The 20,572-nt window shown below is 29.2% G+C and overlaps 1 protein-coding gene across 4 annotated transcripts in view; it reads right to left on the bottom strand.

Annotated features, from left to right (window-relative positions):
- Positions 1–20,213, bottom strand: part of LOC100169647 (potassium voltage-gated channel protein Shaw) — a 154,457-nt gene extending 134,244 nt beyond the window's left edge. For 2 of the 4 annotated variants that reach the window (XM_008183048.3, XM_008183047.3), the window contains exon 1: positions 20,084–20,213. The gene's annotated coding sequence lies outside the window, so the exon portion shown is untranslated. Of the gene's footprint in view, positions 1–20,079 lie in introns of all 4 variants that reach the window. The other 2 variants (XM_016803024.2, XM_029491320.1) reach the window with 1 other exon arrangement.
- Positions 20,214–20,572: the final 359 nt, after the last annotated feature.

Genomic DNA, 20,572 nt, shown 5'->3' on the forward strand with positions numbered 1-20,572 from the left:
TTTATTATAGATTATATATTTATTTAAACTGCTTAATATTACTAATTAATATTCTAGTAAAAAATAAATTTATATTTATTATGATAGATATGCAATAATGTTTTTTGTTGTTATGTTCACACATTATATTGTTACACTTGTACATTATTACATAGTTCCCAAACAATATAGGTATAGTGGACATTTCTTTAAAAAAAAATACATCTGTAAACCTATTATTTGGCGAAAAAGAATCTTGCTAAAATATATAAGAGGATAAACCTATATATTTTTATATTTAATAATTTGTTTTTTAATTATGTATAGAGATGTTCTTTTATTAAATTATGTTCTTTAATTTTTACACAGCTCTAAAAAAAAAAACAGTTATCAACATAAGCGACTAATATTAATAAATCAATACTGAATTATAACCTCTCAAATACTCTAAATAAGGATTTACGATTACTTAATAAAAAACAACATTGACTGATATTGTTCAAGTAGGATATTGGAATGTAACCACTTGTGACGAGGGTATAGTTAAATATCTGACCGAGGAAGATGAGAGCAACATAGTAATAATATTCTTTTAATAAATTTTAGAGTTGGGTTGAGTTGACAAAAACGTTGTGAAGATAATTATGCAATAAATTCCTTCGAACTTCACTTCAAAGTATTCCTTCTCAAATTAATATTCATTAGTAGCCAGCTGTAGGTAAGGTTATTTCAATATTATAATTATTTTATTACAATTGAATATCGAAATAATTACTTTAATGATTCAATTTTACGGCTGCAGTAAAAGTCAATTTTCAAAACAAAATATACAGATAGGTACCTACTTACCTATTGTGTGCGATCAGTGTGAAATATTTTAACATCAATAATAACTAAGCTTGAAATTTAAATTTGATATGCTTTTGTTTATCGTTGTATTAATAAAACGTTTTGGTGGTATAGATAATTAATTAACCCATAATGGATTGTGAGTTATGGCACTTGAGAGTTAAGTGATACGAAAATGTTTGCTCTTTGTGTTTGGCACGTCCTAATTTATTTTTGTAAGTATTATAACCATGGTAATTAGGTAGTTTAATTATTTTATTTTTAAGCTTATGAGTTTAGGAAATCTGTCCACATTTTTTTGTTACCCAGAGGTCAATACTATTTAATTTGCAACCAGTATTAAATTTGTATAACCGTTAAGAACCATAACCTCAAAATGTCTTCCTTAATTAACAAACACATAATAATATTATACAATGTAAATTATGATTAATTGCGTTATATTAGAAAAATTCAGTTCACATTATCTGTTGTTTTATGTTTATACACTTTTTCGGAATTCTATATAAAATAAAAATTATATTTGAAGTCTACCAACATTATTTTATATATTAATATACCTCTACGTCTACTATGATTTATGAATACTACTTAACAATTCTGGATACTATTTTTCAAAATCATTATTAAAAATATGTAAAAATAGGGTCCTCATTCATCTACTGGATAAGAAAATGTAATGTTTTAAAGTTTAGTATTTGACTTACTTGAGTGAATACTATCTCATGAGAACATTTATTTATGATTTATTATTACTTTTATCTATGATTATACATTTTAGCATTTATAATCAATGCTTTTGCATATTGCTGTTAAGTCATACTCTGTTTAAGCATTTAAGGGCAACAACAATATTATGCGAATGTTTTTAATCTTGATTATAGATTTACAATGAAAATGGTTAAATATAAAAAAGGATTTAGAGAGTAATTATTTCAAGTTATAGAAATAGATTAATTTTATATTATTATAATTTAATCAGTTATTAAAGCAAGGATACGGAATGAAAAAAAAAAATTAATTTGCTTTTATTTAAGAAATTGACAAATCACCGTAAATAAACCTATTAATTTTCTATTACAATTTTGAAATTGATTTTAAAAATAAATTATAATTTAATAATCTACAGAAAAGGAAGTTAAAAATATATCGATATAGTAGCTTATAGCATGAATTTAAAAGGATCTGAATTTTTAATTTACAAATTTATAGATTGAATTTCAAATAATACAGTTTTATTTTATTCTAACCCAGAATATTTAGATCAAAATAAAACAATTTCAACAAGCATATGAATGGTTTTATACAATTAACTAGGCTTAACAACTAAAAATACTATGTATGTTAAAAAAATGTCATCGGAACATAATATAGTAAGTAAACAACTCTATAGCACTTGTACCACTTAGCTTACCAATCGCCTTGGAGTAAGATAATAATGGCGGTGTATTAGGTAGGTATCATAATTATTATTAATTTGTTACAGAAGTGAATTTACAATTTCTGAGATTTCCTCGTTATTATATTATTTTCTATTTTTCTGCTTAAAATGGAAAAATTACCTTTCTATAAATTTGACAAAATAAATATGATTTCCAAGTAAATAGTGTAAGAGGAGCCGTTTTCTAAAAAAAAATCAATTATCATATTTATTATTTCACATACAATATACAATTCAATTAAAGAACGTAGTTATTGTGTATATTAATATCGATCACATGAGGTAGTATATTTATAACAGCACAAGTAAATTATTCTTACGAACCAGTACAATCGAAAAACGGTGCGGCGAGTTGATTTTGACAACCTAAAACTGTTCCCTGATAGTTTGATTTTAAATTAATACCCCACCCCCCCCCCCACAAAAAAAAATAAAATATAACATAAAAGTACTGTTATGTTTTATGCTAAAACGATCTATATTTACACATTTAATTGACAACCACATCCATTATAAATTAATTTTAATTTATTAACGTACTGATTTATGTACCAATATCACTATAGTGTTTAACATTGATTATAGACGGTAATACAAATTGAGTTATATTTTTGGAGAAGACATAAGGAAACTTTGTATAATATATTAGGTGTATATAATATGTTTCCATCAATCAATATAGCATGACAGTTAATTTGATTTTATTAAAATAAATCTTTACACCAGAAACGTGTTTGCTAAATATATAAAATGTCATCATAACGAATATTATGATAAATCCTATGAGATATTTAAACAAGATGATTTAAAAAATAAATAGTTTTGTTTGCCATAGTAATCACACACGTGATTAGCTTTGCAAGTGCATACACATAATTGATCCTATTTTATTTGCCAACTACTATCATACACGTGTTTGTTGTAATAATTATTATCCACACATGATTGAATCCAAAAGCAAAAAAAAAGTCAGTGCAATACAATCCGTAAATTGTACACACGTCATTTACGTTTTAAAATAGTTAATTTAACCTTATTAGTTATAACTATATTATAATTATTATATTACGTTTGACTCATAAATTGCGAAACAATATTGGATTTTCATTCATCGATTATTTTAACTTATTATGCGGTCTTGAAGAGTAATGTGGGTTGAATACTTTTGTGTGCTTACACTTTTTAAAAGGCTTAGCAAAAAAGTTGAAATTCATTATGCACTGTGAAAATATTTACCCTCAGAGGATTATATAGTGTCATAATTTTATATTTTAGTTTTTTTTTTCTCTTAAAACATTTTTACTTAAAAAAAAAGTAAATTCCACTACCAACTTCTAAAACCATTATGTTTCCTTTGTTACTTAAATTTTTGGTAACGAATACATAGATATTTGGCTATAAGTTTGTTTACTGTTCTAATTGAAACAGATGGCATAATATAGAATAATGAAAAAAAAGTTTGTTTAAAAAAATACGAGGCGTATCAATTTTGTGTTAATACTTGAACCACGTTATTATGTTGTATGAATCTCTCGTTTGAATTTTAAAAAAAAATCTACATATTATTATTATAGGTACCTATACGAATGTGATTATGAATGAGACCGATGATAATGAACTAGAACGTATTATTATGTTAATATATAAATAGTTGCACTTATATCATATTATAATAATAGAAAGCCCGTGAATTTGTCAAATCGAACTTAACTCAAAATTCTCAACTATTATTTTACCAAAAGTATAAATTACGTTACGACAACGGTGTTCGTGCGTTATGTAAAACGAATTTTAATCCACTCTGCCATAGTGCTGTTAAATTCATATTTACGAGCATTTAATTTAGTTTTGTGGTGCTACCACCGGTTAAACGCGTAACACAGCAGCGCACCAACCTATTATTATTAGGACTATTCATAGCCTCATAGGGCTTACAACATATAATATTCGTTTTCGTCGCAGGTATTCCGTTGTTGCCATTACACAACAATAATAGGTTATATAATATTGTGCGCAAAACGTTATTTTCACGTCGGGTTACCGCCCGGACACCGCACCTTACCTATGTAATTAATGTTTCTAATGTGTTAAAGAAACAAGGAAAACGCCGTTTCGACGAAGGTATTTACTCTGAAATGCGCTAATATTATATTATATAACAACGCTGAATATAATATTACGAACGCGACGAAAATGCCAACAGACAAACTTTGCTTCTGAAAGTTTCTGGTTGAAACATCGCGTGTATAACTGCATTTGATCGTCAAAGACATGACCTAAGATTACCTACATTATTGCGTATGGTCGTTTATGATATGTAGTTAGTTATATTGTGATACGAAATACGCATTCAAAAAAAAAAAAAAAATACTACACTTTATACCAATGTTATTATTACCGTTTACCTCACACCAACCATATATTAGGTATACTGTCGTAAAAGGCTACAGCGACAAATTTCGGTATACGCATTACCGTAGCATACATTAATATAATAATATATTAAGCCGTTAAGGTGATATTAAAAATAATATGTTTTTGAGATACCTGTATCATAAATTATATTTATGTTTCTGGTGTCTTTAGTTTAGTCGTTGTAACATTTTTTGCATCACTTTCGGGAAAGTTTTCGATGGGTTGCTCATAATTATATCATGTATTCTTATACTATATCCTTATACTTCTTGTCCCGTAGGAATTTCTGATTCTGATTTACATTTAGAGTCTTATTTTATGTCGCGTTCGTTCCACAATATTATCGTCAGTTGCTATAATAGGTGTATATAGACATTTTAATAATGGTTTTTCCTTGAAAAAATTAAAATTGTTTAAAAAAACAAAGAAAATATACAAATTTAGAAAATTAAATAATAAGAAGTTTATACATGAAAAAATTGATATGATATAAAAAAACATATGTTTTTTCACATATTTTACTATTGTAAAAAATGGTTTAGCTCTTTGAGAAGTAGGTAATAGCCGATCTTTGGTAGCATGTTTTGATGCTTTTTTTTATATACAAATGTAATCATGTAACAACCAACTTCGGCTGTCACATAATATTATGACCACATGTAAGTTACCTGGGTATTCATATATATATATATTATATATTATATTAATCTTTAAAATTTTAAGTATTTTTAGAATTTCATTAAAACGATCCAACTTCAATAACATTAAAAAACGCCGGTTAGAAGTTATCTCTTAATGGGCAATAATATAAATATTTGCGTAGCATCTGGTATTGGTACTATAGGCGAGTACCAACTTGGTATGCCGGCTGCTGTCCTGTTGTATTACGAGTAGGTAAAATAATAGAAATAAATTAAAAACAAATACGTTTCATCCAGTTTGCAATATTATACGTTTACGTGTATATTCAACGCAACTGTTGACTTAACCCCGGCTAGATTTTAATTTATAAAACAAACGTTCATTTTCTAACAATATGTACCTTTGTGGGTGTGTGCGTGTGTGTGTGTGTGTGTGTGCGAGAGAAAGAAAATAAATGTTTCTGTATTATTATTGTTATTATTATATTTTTGTACATTTGGCCGTAAATCGGTCGCATTGTGTCGTTGTGTCTATCCACTCGAGTGAGTGGTTGCGCAGAAATTGTATTGATAACTTTTTCATGTTTTTCACACACCCTTTAATTTCTGTCTAGGGCGGCGAGGTGGTCGGGAGAAAGCTTATTCTTTTTGTTCGTCCGGCAAAACGACTTAACGTGAGGCGAAAAAAAAAAGAATAAGAAAAACTCGTCGAGTGGAAGATATATATATATAAAATTGACGATCAAGTGAAAAAATAGAAGACGAAAGCTGTTGGCCGGGCGTTATTATTACAAAAACCCTATTCCATAATGCTGGTCCATGTTTGCTCGCAACAATATTGACTAGCCACTATGGACGAATGAGGCGAACCAGGGCAGTGGAATTATTGCGCTCGCTCGTCCACCGAATATTAGGTATTATAGCATATTATATACCATCTGACCACCACTACAGTATTGGTTATATTATTATCAAAACGTCTGCAGTCTGATATTGCACATTTACACGGTGAGTTTTTCGTTTTTATCGACGTGGATTCTATTTTCAAAAAAAAATTGTCCTCATCGCGCGCGCGTAATACCTACCAATTTGTCTGTTTCGGACATTTTGTCGACGAGAAACGCACGAGATTGATGACGACTTATTCCGAAGTAATTCCGTTGTAATGTTTTATACTGTTCACCCGACGACTACTTTTGTCTTTTCGGCGAAAAATACAAACCCGATCGATTTACCACAATGCCACATCTCCATTTCATTAATAAAATATGTTTAATGTGCGTCAGTGGAGATACAACGTAAGGAATCGTAATACTACACACATAGTATTTCCGATTTCGATTGAAAATAATATATTTTTACGGACACTGCAGTACAATCTGCATTTCAATATTATTATGTACAGATAAGAACTCGCTCGTCGTATTTTCAAATAGTTTTTGAACAAATATAATGAAAAAATAAATAAATACATTTTTGCGGACTGATAAAATTATTTTTTTGTTTTACTATTCAAAAATATATTATACTAAGTATAGGTACTTAAAAATACCATATACCTACTATACCCTTAATACAAGTCATAATTATTGGTACTTGTAATTTGAAGTGTACACCATGTAAGTTAAATATGAGCTTGAACAATTTACAGAATTTAATTCATTAAACAACTAACTTAAAGTTTATTTTAAATATTTTTTCCACAATAAAAATTCAAAATAACAACTATGACGTATATATTTAACATTTAGAATTTTACATAAATGCCCGTGTCTCAAACACTCGCTTACAAGTGTGCGTTCAAAAGTAAAATATTTATTTTGTTATACGCCGTGACTACGCATTTTACCAGATGGTTCTGTCAACGTAAAAAGGCACTAAAGCGAACTATCGAAAAATCACAACAAAACTTGTACAACATAAAAATATAATTGATTAAACAATTGCATACGCATCAGCAACAAGTTGAATTTATAAAGAAGATAAACTATAAGTTGAACAACGTACATACAACATTTATATTATGATTTAGGTATATTGAAAAGGATTTAAAAAAAAACTTTTTCAAATACACTAAAATGTAGATGCTTGAATATCGTGTTATAAACTTAAGTTTTTAATGTTCCGTATTAATATTACAATACAAAACAATGTCTGTAGCTTTTTAAGTTAATATTTTAATATTTATCAATACTACATTACTACTTAAAGTAATTACTATATTATTCAGTTTTATCCGTGGAGAAAATCTAAAATTAAATAAACCTTAACTTTAAAGTATTTATAAAATTAATTGTTAAAAATGACCTGTATGAAATACCACTAATAGTATTCAAAATTAATCGCATGATTATTATCGACTCACATATAGTTTATATGTATTATATTAATCCAAGTTTCGAATAATTTTAAGTAAATATTAAACATACATTTTGTAAACCATTAAATTATTGAGTTAAGATGGATTTGAGTAGTTATCGAACTGTACAATTCACGTGTATGAACTATTAAACTTATTTTAACAATAGATTGTCAGTAAACAGTTAACAGTAAAATCAGGAAATCAAAACTTTTAATTTTAAAATGACAAAGCTTGTGCATTTTTTGCTACACTTCTAAAATGTTCATAAATTTGTTGCGTGTTTATTTTCACTAGGGGTTAACAATATATATTTTATGAACTAACGCTATAAATATTAAAATTCAGTACAAACATCCATGTCCAGATATTTACCTAACTCCTTCTAAAAATAAATTTAGAGGAAGCTCTAAGTGCCTTATTCGGATGTATCTACTTTACGTATTCACAGTATAAAAAAAAATTAAGGGTTTGAATAATAAAGACGTATTGCGTTCTCCAGAAGAAATATATATTCGTAAAATTCCGATAAATCCGTTATGAAAATAATGTTTTGCATATAAGACGTAAAAATTGAAATATTTGTTTTTGTTTTTTTTTCGCCAATTCCGAAAAGAATATTTCCAATACGTGACGAAAATTGTTGAGTGCCGAACCTCCTGGGCCACGAGGGCCATCAATAACATTTTGACTGGACCGAATCGGCCTCGCCATACTATTTCCATACATATTTATAATCAGCTGTCAAAAATCACGAAATAGCAAGCATATAATAAAATCAGTATTCCAATCCAGATATCAAAATAAATAAATATAAGACAGATAGGTACCTACATTTTAATTATTATTTTCAATTTTGAAATTAATTTCATACAACTTATGAGAAATCTTGTATTGGAAGACTTTTGATTGAGCAATACATTTTTTATCGACTTTTATGTCGAAAATATCAAATGCCTATAAACATCTTAAAAAGAGACAAAATATTTTTATAACTATACCCCTAGTGTAAAAATATAATAATATAAACATTGAAAAAAAAACTAAATCGATTTATTCAAAAATTGCTATTGCGTTAAAATTCTTGTTTTTAAAAGTGGGAATGTTTACTTTTGAAACCTCAAACTACTAACTAGATCTAATTTGAAACAAGGAACCGATTTAAGTTGCATATCAAATCAATTTTACTTCCCCAAAAAATTATGGATATAAAAATAAAAAACCACACATCATTGTTAAAATCAACACATTAATCGCTCCACTTAGAATCTAAAATACTAAACAGAAGTATTTATGCAACACTAAATTTCGAAAAAATATTATATTGTGATTTTTTTGTGATTCACTATAGTATATATTTTTACCAAATATTTATAGGCATGGCATGACAAAATCATGGCATTTCTATAGACATGGCATAATTTTCATTAAATGAAAAAATATTTTTTAAAATAGAAATTAACGCACCTTTTCCGCTCATAACCGATTTTCGTATAAAATAGTTTATCATTGCGTTTAAAATATTTTTGAAACTCCAACAACAGTGACGTAACTCGAAACCCTCTATACAGCAGAACATTTCCCCCTGTAAATTATTTGTATTGTTATCATTATCATTGTTATTATTTCTTCAAGTTATTTCATTCAGCAGCAGTCATGGCGTACAAATGCTTCTCGATTGTCGGTCAATTCAATACAATGGAATTGAAAAAAATTTAATTGCTCGGAATAAATTAAAATATACAGTAAGCCATATTACAGTAATATGGGTTTTTTTAGACGATCCATTAATTAAAATATGCGCACCCGATCAAATACTCCCGAGTACTTGGCTATTATTATTTTTTTTACATACTGTATTATTATAGATGTGTATTGTTAATCTATATATATATATATATATAAAAACTAATGTTTGTCTGCCCGTCTGTGTGTCCTTTATACATTTCTAAACAGCTGGACCGATTTTGATGACATTTTTTGTGTGCGTTTGAGTTGTTCCCGGGATGATTTAGATTCACAATTGGACGCGGTAGGTCCAACCCGGGCAGGTGCTCAAACAGGGATTTGGAGATTTACAGTCGACATTTTTGTTTATGAATGGTTGCTATTGGTTATAGGAGAAATAATTAGTAGACATTACTATTATTATTTTATTGATTGCCATTGGTTAATCTGACAGGTCAGGTGAAAGCATGCATCAAATCGAATTTTTACACATTGTCTATTTTAATATGGTCTCGCACATTGTCCGAGATCCGCCGTAATAGGATTGCTTGCCAGGGAGGTTGAGTTGCATAAAAAAAAGTTGAACATTCACAGTTATTTAAAAGTTATACATTTTTACGGGAAACGAAGTGCGAGAGGTCAGCTAGTAGAGTATAAAATATTCAAATAATTTGACCAAATTTGCATTGCTTAGTGAAACAATTCATTTATCGACACGGTGTTCGTAATGAGAATATAATTATAATGTTATAAATAATGAATATATGATTGTATAATACTATATAGATTGTAGTAATGTTGTGTTGTGATGTACTGCAGTGTCTGAAATAAATAAACAATTTTTTTTTTTTTGGTTAAAAATTTAAATTCTCGTTCCTACATTTTTACCGTGTTATTGGCTCTTGTTTCAAATGAATACACATTTTAAGGAATTTGAGTTCGTTTGACGGCGGTAAGGTTTCCCACTTTAGCTGAGTAAAATGGTTTTTAAAGAATAAAAAAACAAATATAAAACCCGAGGAAAACTTTGATTAAATTAATAAACATATCATGCTGAAGAACTTACAACAAATACTAACCGGACAACAAACGCAGTGAACACAAAAAATATTAAAATATTTTTTTGTTTCCACTAAAAAATTCTTCTCTCATTCTGTCTCAAAAGACATCTCAAAAGCTTCATTCTACGTTTCAAATAATACTCTAAATATTAAAAAAATACCCAATGTTACTGAATAAGCAAAGATCTGTTTTAATCGTTTCACTAACATGACTTACTGTATACTAACTCATCATTCAAACCCTTATAGCACTCATATTATATCCAATATATCATTCCAGAGAATCCCAAAAGAAATTTGATAAAACAGTGGAGTTGTTAACAGTCCTAACCTAACCCATCACCCCCCCCCCTTGAAAACATATAGATCATTATTATAGCTATAATACCCATATCAATCTAGTATAACTAATATTTAATGACGAAGCAACTCCATTGGTATGTCTTCATAGTTCATTCTATTATTTTATTATATTATCAATTTAACTTTTTGTTCAGTTATGATGGCCTAATAAAGAATAATATTAATATAATAATTATATGTATATTTACATTTATTTACACACTATATAATTGTCCTAAAATTTCTTAAGTAGGTATTACCAAATTGATTTATTCGTGTTTTGGATATTCTGAAAATAATATCGTATAGGTACCTTTTGCATTAAATCAATAATTTCTTACTGAGCCATATACCAGGAAGCTGAGAAACAAATAGGGTTATTGTGCGGTGCTAAAAAAATAATAAATGTCATAATATATAAAGCACGCTACTATATAAAACACAAAAGTGTACAAGAATTGAACATTATTTAAGTGGTCGTTTATCAAAATGGTTTGTAGTTTTCAGGAAAGTCGTGAAGGACTATAAAAAAACGTTATAGAGTTATATTTTTGGTCAACATTGAATTTTGACATTTTTATAGTGAATTTCACTCGGGACCTTCGTTGAAAGGTTTATTATTAATAATATTATAAGCATCTACTTCAACCAATAATAATTAATAGTTTGCACCACTACAATATTATATTATGTCACTATAAAATTATGGTTTAATATAGTCATATCACATAAATTGGTACGACGTGTTAGGCTTATACGCACTACAAAATAATAAAATAAATTAACACTATTATTGGTACTGTCCGAAAACTTGTTTTACTCGAACGTTACGTGAATTGTAAAAACCTAATGTCAGACACGCACACAGTATTTTTGATAAGTCTTTGCGTTGTTTAGTGCCATATATAGCAAATATATATTTGTGTGTGTATGTTTTTATGTAACCACAACTGTTAGAGATGAAATCCAGGGAACGCCAAAATTATACATATTTTACAAAGCCAACAGGGTTATTCCCTACATAGTTTCAACATTTATTTAATTAATTAAATACTACTCAAACCAGATTCCAACTACATACAAATAAAATAAATACTGATTTTTATTTGCGAAACTATTGCATATCGAACTTGATTTATGATCGTTTCTTTAAACACGTGTCAACATATTATTCTGTTTGTTTCAAAACGTGTTCAATACTTGAGACACTGATATATGAACCATCATGATGCATGATCAGCCCTGTAGCCAGATTTTTAAACTGCTCCTTAAAGAAAATATAGTATCACTAATGTTTAAATAGATTCAAGACATTAAATTATTAGAATATGATCTAAAAACTATTAAACTATGTCTTGACACAAAATAATAACTACGAGTCTGGTAAAAATCTTATAAGTACAAACTAATTATTTGTCTTTTAAAAAGATATTAATAATCATTTAAACCTAACGGCGATACATTTTTAGGAGATATTTCCTTAAATTAGTATTTTAAATATGATTGATACATTTTATTCGGACTGCAAACAAATTACGACAACAAATGTTTGAGATCACTGAAGAGTTAAGACTGAAGTACACAACGCCAAAATAATAATATAAATCCAATAATACACTAATTTGGGTATTTTACTAGAATATTTCACAGCACCTAATAAAAATAATTCCTCCGCCGGAAAAATTATAATTATTTAAAATTTTTTTTAAAAAAATAATATATAATTCACACAAAGAATTTAATAATTGTTTTTCTATTTTTTTTTTCAGATTAATGCCAACGTATATCACCATAAATTGATGCCACAGCGAGTGCGTCTGTCTAATACAGTAATGATTTCTTAAGCAAATACACGTATAAACGGAAAGTCATACATTTAAATAAATTGTATGCTCAAGATTTATTAATTAAAAAGATAATTGTTTTCGGAGATAAACACTGCAGTGGTGCTCAGGCGGCTCTGCTACATCGCACCACCTGTGAGCCGCAACGTCAGTCACCGCGGCTAAAATCACCCGTCTGAAGTAACTCGTTTTTTGCGCCACCACCTGCTGACGCCTGTGTCACCTGTTCATTTTCCACTTTTGTGCACATTCACTGTTTTGTCGTATACATGCCACGGCGTGTACCTACAGCAGTACAGGCGTGTTAAGTTTCTGCCACGACATTTGCACGCAATATTCCTTCGCCCAAAATATATACGCTATTAAAATACGTATAATGCATTTCGTTGGCACATACAATGCCTTTTTGAGACACGATTTATCACACTCTATACTAAAATTATATGATATCTGTGAGATGGCTAAGTCCGGAATGCGATGAGAATAATTTGACGCCATGTCATTATGTCTCATTTGCTTTGACTTTTACATAATATTATTACACATTTTCCAGAAATAACTATATAATTTAATCGACGTCTATTGGTCCCTACTACATAATAAAGCGTCATGATACTAAAATCAATCTTTCCCCACATGATTTTCGCAAAACCACAAATACCCATTGCAAAACTGCGATTGTACTTAAACCGGGAATATTAATTAAAGTTTGTGACCGTGACCGTATAATGTATATTATACGTAAGACCGTAGCGATTTATTCACATCTGGCTATCTATCATTTATATTTTACACTATAACTTAATATATATACCCTGAGTTCAAATTCACGGTCGAGCTGTTCCGATGTTAAGCCTGTTTCCGCACTCTAAACTTAACACTTATCCATTCACTGTGCGACTTCTATAATAGAGGTACCTTTTCATTAAACACCCAGAGTTACCGCATCAAGTTATAACGCGATTTCCGCAAACTAAAACCAATATCATAGGTACTGTAATAGTATAGCATAATATGTATATTTTATGTGTATATATGTATATATATGTAGGTATTAAATATTTATTATATTGGCTACCAGGTTTGGTGGGAAATTTTCTGAAACACACATTTGTAGTACTTACGTTAATATTATATTTATATGTAACCCGAAAACTTAGTTAGCAAAGTACCTACTATGGGTAGATTTGTAATTTTTATTTTTTAATAATAATGCAATATACAGTTTTATAGGTAGTTTATCGATTTCTTAAGATACACAAAAAATGTAAATATAAATATAAAAATATTTCTTACATAATGTAAATAGTATATTTTTTATGATTTTTATTTACTTACAGAAATTAGTGGCCAATTTTACCAACATCTGGGAAATCGCCATTAATACACTATTACTGGTCTGACCTACCGTGTAGTATTTTTTTTATATATTACTATATTTTACGAGTATTATATAATATCTAACATTGTTTAATACAACTGCTTTTTGATTGACATTCAAATAAAAGAACAAAAATTGCATACACTTCTGAAAACGCAATCCCACAGATCGGCTAAATAATTGTGTTAAGTTTATCCAGATAAATATGCTTTGAATAAATATATAAAAATTGAAAAAGAAATGTATTTCGGAAAGTTTATTTAGGTATAATGGTTATAATAATTCAAAACATTACGTTCGTTATTTAAATATTGTCTGTAAACCCAGAAAGTTGTTTCTGATAAAATAAAAGTTTCCAATCCAATATAGAGTTTTGTCTGATAATACCAAACCATTACACGCACGGGGTACGGATACGGCTGCAGCCACAACGAAAATAAGAACATCTATTAATTATTTTGCATGTATTAATGTTATTATAGTATAGACACCCATGTACAGTTTAAAATAATCCTATACAAAACCATAACTGTAACCATAACCAGAAATTAGATGTTGCAAATTCGTGATATAATATTGGAACTAAAAATTTCAAATTATTTTCCTCGAAAATACCTTTGTTCATTACTTGTTTTGCATAAATGTGTACTGAAATAATCTAATTTAACTTAAAAACATGTAATTAATAAAGATATGTTTCTCTACTATACTGTAAAACAACGAGAAAATAATACGTAATACTGTAAGAATATAATAAATTGTAGTATGTAATAATTTTAGGATAGTAATTAATATACGCAAATAATCAAAAGATAACAGCAAGCTTATATTTCGATAGGTTTATACAAATTAAATATATTTTATTTCGTTAAAATATTATTGATGTAACTTTCTGTTGACATATGATGTAAATATTATAAATATTATAAATCATGATCTTCACATACCTAATACTAGTACTTGTGGTAAGCAGAGACGTATTCAGAATTTTCCCTCCTTAATGATGATTATTTATTGCTACCCTTCTTAAAAATTAAAATTTTTGACAATAAAAATTAGGTTTCTGGGTACCTACTTAGATGATATTATAGAAAAAAAATGAAATTAAACAAAGAAAAATAAATACGCTTTGTACATTATTTTTTATGTATTTAATTTTTACGAGCTTTTAAGGTTTATTTTGTTAACGTGTTTCAATTTTCTGACGAAGTCTAACTAAATATTTAGTATGCCGTACTGTTTATTCTTTCATCAATCGAATGTATCACCTGGGGTGTATCCCAACCCTCAAAATTCCCACTGGGTCTGCTGTGAAAGTGTTTACTGATGGGAAAAGCGTTACGATATCGAATTAATGACTGATGAGTGTTTTTTTTAAAAAAACATTTTCTGCTAATATAGATAATATTCTTAAAAAATATAAAGCAGACGTATTTGGTTTGGAAAAAAAAACAATATTATAAAATGTGTCAAATAATTTATTGTGATTTATAATCATTTGTATATATTGAAAAAAAAAAATAGTAAAAACAAGTATTGTTATTCGAACAACTAAATAAATGTCTAAATCTAAATCATGTCCTGTTCGACGTATTCCAAAGTATAATAATATTATTGAATATACCTGCCTATAAATATAATATATTACCATACATTTATTTTACTATATATACAATACCGAAAATGACAATAGGAGACATGATTGCGAATGGCATTCACGCGGTATATCTTTTCTAAATACCACACGAAAACGTGATTTCACTGTGAATCAAAATTATTAGAGCAGGCAGAATACCACCACGAGATGTTCATTAGAAATTAGAATATACAGCTGTGATGCATTGTTGTGACAGTGCTTTGTTTTCAATCAAAGTAATTACACTATATATATGACAGACACACGGAGGCGCCATCACTACACACACATACTATCTGGATATCCACTATCCTCACTTTCGCATATCATATTCATCTGTACATTGTCTGTCGCCAAATTGCATTCCATCACCGCCATTGTATCCACTATAACCAATGCGTGTTTTGCGTGTGTGATAAAATCGATGGCGCGTTGTCAGTATATAGTCGAAATGAATTTTTATTGAATGTGCTCCTAACGCAGATTTTTCTATCACTTTGATTTTTCAGTGCGACGGCCGTCACTCGTCGTGCACATGGTATATTACTATCATGGTTTTTATTAGAAATAGTTTTCATTTGAATGTGCTTTGTACTCCTCGGTCGAGGACAGGGTTGTGGGAAGCTATATATATACTATTATTACTATACACGTATTATATAGGACGGGTAAAATATGATGATATTATGCGTACCTGTGCTATATGTTATAGCGTTGTCGAATTCGACATAATGAAAATAATGATATGATTTATAACTATATAACATATAGATATAGACATATAACTATGCGTAGTTAACAGTCGTATACTTATATACTATTATGATTGTATATTAAGTTAACATTTTATAGATGACAAGAATTGATAATACTCACATGATATATTAATATATTATTCAATATAATAATTATTATAAATTATAATATAAATATTACTATTAATAATATTACCATATAAGGTAGGTATAACGAATAATATAATATAATATAATATCTATTTTGAAGATATAAACGACACATTTCTGCTACCATGCTAGTTTAAACTAATTGGTCGGTAAATTCTAACATAACCTTACATTACAAAATATTATAAACTCAACTTTGTAATTATATGGCTTAAAGTTGAATGCTGAAAATAATTTACTAAATATAGATACAATTAGGTACTTAAAAACAAATAACTTGGGCTTATTATTAGGTACTTTTTTTTTTTATCAAAAATGTATTATAGTAACCTCATCTTTTAATAATTTAGGTTGATACGTTTTAAATTATATAAAAATGTTAACACGATTTTTCACCCTTCATATCTATCCGTTTTACAGTTCTCCATTAGATTATAGTACATACCCACTGCGATTTGAGTCAATTAAAAATGTTTAAGCTATATTTATAAAACATAATCGTTCGAGCCAACAACGAAAAGACTAAAAACTTTGAATATTTAATTTGTTAAGTCATTTGCCTAATGAATAGCTCACTTAACAATAAGTCTAATAATCCAAGACATAAACATGTAATTGTAGCACTGTTTGAGCTATAGTAATAATAATCATTCGTATATAAATATTAAACAATCGTGCCATTTACCGGTGAACAGAAGTGCAGATGAAAATAGTGGTTGGTCTAAACGTTATTATAATGACTTGATTGATCGGACAGCTCAAATATTATAGAACTGTTTGTAAATTATTATGATTATCGGAAGAGACAGGTTTTGGACATAAGTCGCCAGAACAATATAATGTCCCTCGATCTCACTAATAATACATCTAACCTTCGTATTCTGCAGTGGATTAATTAGGCTCTGCATATACAGAAAACTAAGTACAAACGACAAAGTTTTGGTTTTAAAGCCATTAGAAACGTCGTGTACTTTGAAGAAAGTAGACTTAATTGGTTTATAATATATACGCTCGGAGGTGAAAGCGTACTCGTTTAAATTTTGAGTGTCCCGAGTGCATGTTATGGAGGTAGGTAATATTATATATAAATCATTTCCAACAATAATAATAAAAATAATACAGAGGATTATGATTAATGATACACACCATAATATTATATGGCATTATACGATTCCGACTTAAAAAGACTTTTACAACGACTTTGATATGAAAAAATCATCGGATCGAATTTGCACACTGCGTTGAACTAGAACCGTAGTTAAAAGTACTGGTGATTTTCAAATAGTTCTATTTCAAAAGAAATATTAATATAATGTAAAGAATTTTCAAATAAACAAGTATAATATTGATTAAAATATAATTTGTAAGTATTAATATATTGCTGTTATTAACATTACATTTTATAATTTCATCAAGATATCAAATTAAAATTATTGATTGATTCTAACTTTCCTATAGAAATAATTGATGTCCGCCTTGTGTGACAACAAATCAAATGTTAGTTACTTGATTTTTTCAATTTAGGATGTAAGTATTAAATAGTGACAAAACTTTATATGGGGGCGGAGTGGCCGAGCGAACTAAGGCGTCGGTTGTGACGTGCACCGATGCCGGTTCAAAACCTTGGCCGCAGGCGGCATTTTTCTTCGGGCAAGTCCGGTGTCCGGAGAACAAGTGCCGCCATCCCCCACCCGGTCATGGTAGATACCTATGGGTGCCCACTCAAAAATCTGCCAAACTATCAAACACGCGTATTTATCTACCATAGCCTCCCCCACACTAAAAAATCCACCCAATGGCCTAAGTTGCCGCAGGCCAATTAAAAAAAATATATATATATATTTATATTGTTGTACTACCTATGTATGTATATTTACTAATTATTACATTATAATAAATTTTGATAGAAGTCGTTTATTTAATTCGACACTGAGAGAACAAACATATCGTGTTTTAACTTAAATGATTGCGTATTGTTGGTGTAGGCGATATGTCGTTATAATAATGCATGATATAGAAATATTAATATTTTGAATATATTATTATTATTTTATTTAATGATAGCTTGAAGTTTGTTTATGTATTTAACATAACTATGTTTTGTTATACAATATAAACACAATAGTTAAAAATAAGAAACAAATAAATGATAATAATCATAATATCTGTTGAGGGGATGATTATGTCTGTAGGGAGTTGAATGAATAGGGACTTTGAACAATTGGTGGGGTAAGGTGGAACATGGGAGGAAATCAGTGAACGAAGATTAGGTGCATTCAAGGATCCATTTAAAAGAGAGGAAATTAAATTGAGATGGGCGTCTATAATACTATACGTCAAATTACATCGATTCGACGGTGAAAAAGACAGTGTCTTTTATTTCGACCATTTTCGATTTTCGGCCTAACCTATATCGTTATTATTACGTTCATTTTTTTTTTTAACTTGAAAGTACCCACGTCCAATTTGATTCGAACATTTAGAAAAAAATAAAAATAAATATGGTTTTAGTTTGTAACATTGTAACTGCTGTGTTGAAAACAATAATCATTATCGATAACCGCGCGATTGTAATATATTATAAAATGTGAATTTATTATTAGCAATATAATAATAATATGCAATAAACGGTAAAAAAAAGGTTTGTTTCACGAATTCGCGCGAAATAAAAAATGTCGTGTCGGATCACACGTGGTGTTAAAATAACCTCAAACTGTAATATCAGCGAAAGAAGCGTATCGTAATATTATGTTAGACTAGTGAAAACAACGTCAATGAGATTCGGCGATCGCGGTGTATGTATGCTAACGGAACGGACAGTTTTGCGGGGGATAGGAGAACAACCACGACGACGCGGCAACGTCAAAAACTTTTGCTCGGATTTTAACGGGCAACAATATGCGATATTAAATACGAAACCTCTGCAAAGCGTGCGTGTTTAGTATAGTGGTCAACAAAGAAAACCTCCGACGGCCGTCGAGCCGTTAGCATTATTATTGGTTCGTCGTCGGTCTTTTGAGCGGCGTTCGACTATAATCATAGTTCGTTCGGCGATGATATTACGCCCTTTGTTGTTCTACGCTCGCTTTGACGCGTCAATAACTTTTGAAGGTGGTTTTACGCGGATTATGCGTAGTGGTTTTTAGTTTAATTAAATGGCGAGCGATTCTTCTTTTCCGTCGACCTGCTGCAGGCGATATCTCGAGATTTTTTTCGAGTTGTAAAAACAAATTGAAAAATATTGAGAAAATACGAATAATTTTCAGATTCCACGTCGTTTCTAAGACCAAGTTTGGTTCACGAAAAAATGAACATTCTATATTATACTATAGAGATATTGGAGTGTTTGTCGTCGTCAGTCTACGACAACGTTCTATACGTTAGGACTTTGAAACGCGTTTCGTACTAATAATTATTCTACGTGATTAGTCAGACATTTTTGTTTTCGAGAACAGAAATACAATCGCTAAACATGCAACATATTATTATTATATTTACTTGCCACATGTTCTGAATCGTTTCGACGTTAATGATTTCGAAGGGGTGAGTATTGTCTGTGGGCGAGTACATATAATCGGCCGTCAACCTCTTCCACAACGGTAACGGTCGTGTCCTAAAAAGCAAACACATATTGCATAAGTGTGTTAGACGTTTATAATGCATATTATAAAAGCTTTATAAAATATATGATATACACTTATATATATATAATGATGATAAGATTGTGGAAATAATAATAATAAGTAAAACCACTCGAAATTCCCGAGTCACCGTACACTTTGACGGGATCATAATATTATATATCCCGTGTATAACAAATCCCTAATTTGGCAGCTCTCCTTGATATAAAACGCCATAGATATTATCATTACTTATTTTGTGCTCGTGGGTTTTTACACGTTTTTCATGTTCATTTACTTACATATTTGTTTGTAAGTACATTTGCTACAACATTCTCCGAAGTCTCACGTGCAGTTCCTTTATTTAATCG

This window comes from Acyrthosiphon pisum, chromosome A3 (genome assembly GCF_005508785.2).
Source record: "Acyrthosiphon pisum isolate AL4f chromosome A3, pea_aphid_22Mar2018_4r6ur, whole genome shotgun sequence".
NCBI classification, from domain to species: domain Eukaryota; kingdom Metazoa; phylum Arthropoda; class Insecta; order Hemiptera; family Aphididae; genus Acyrthosiphon; species Acyrthosiphon pisum.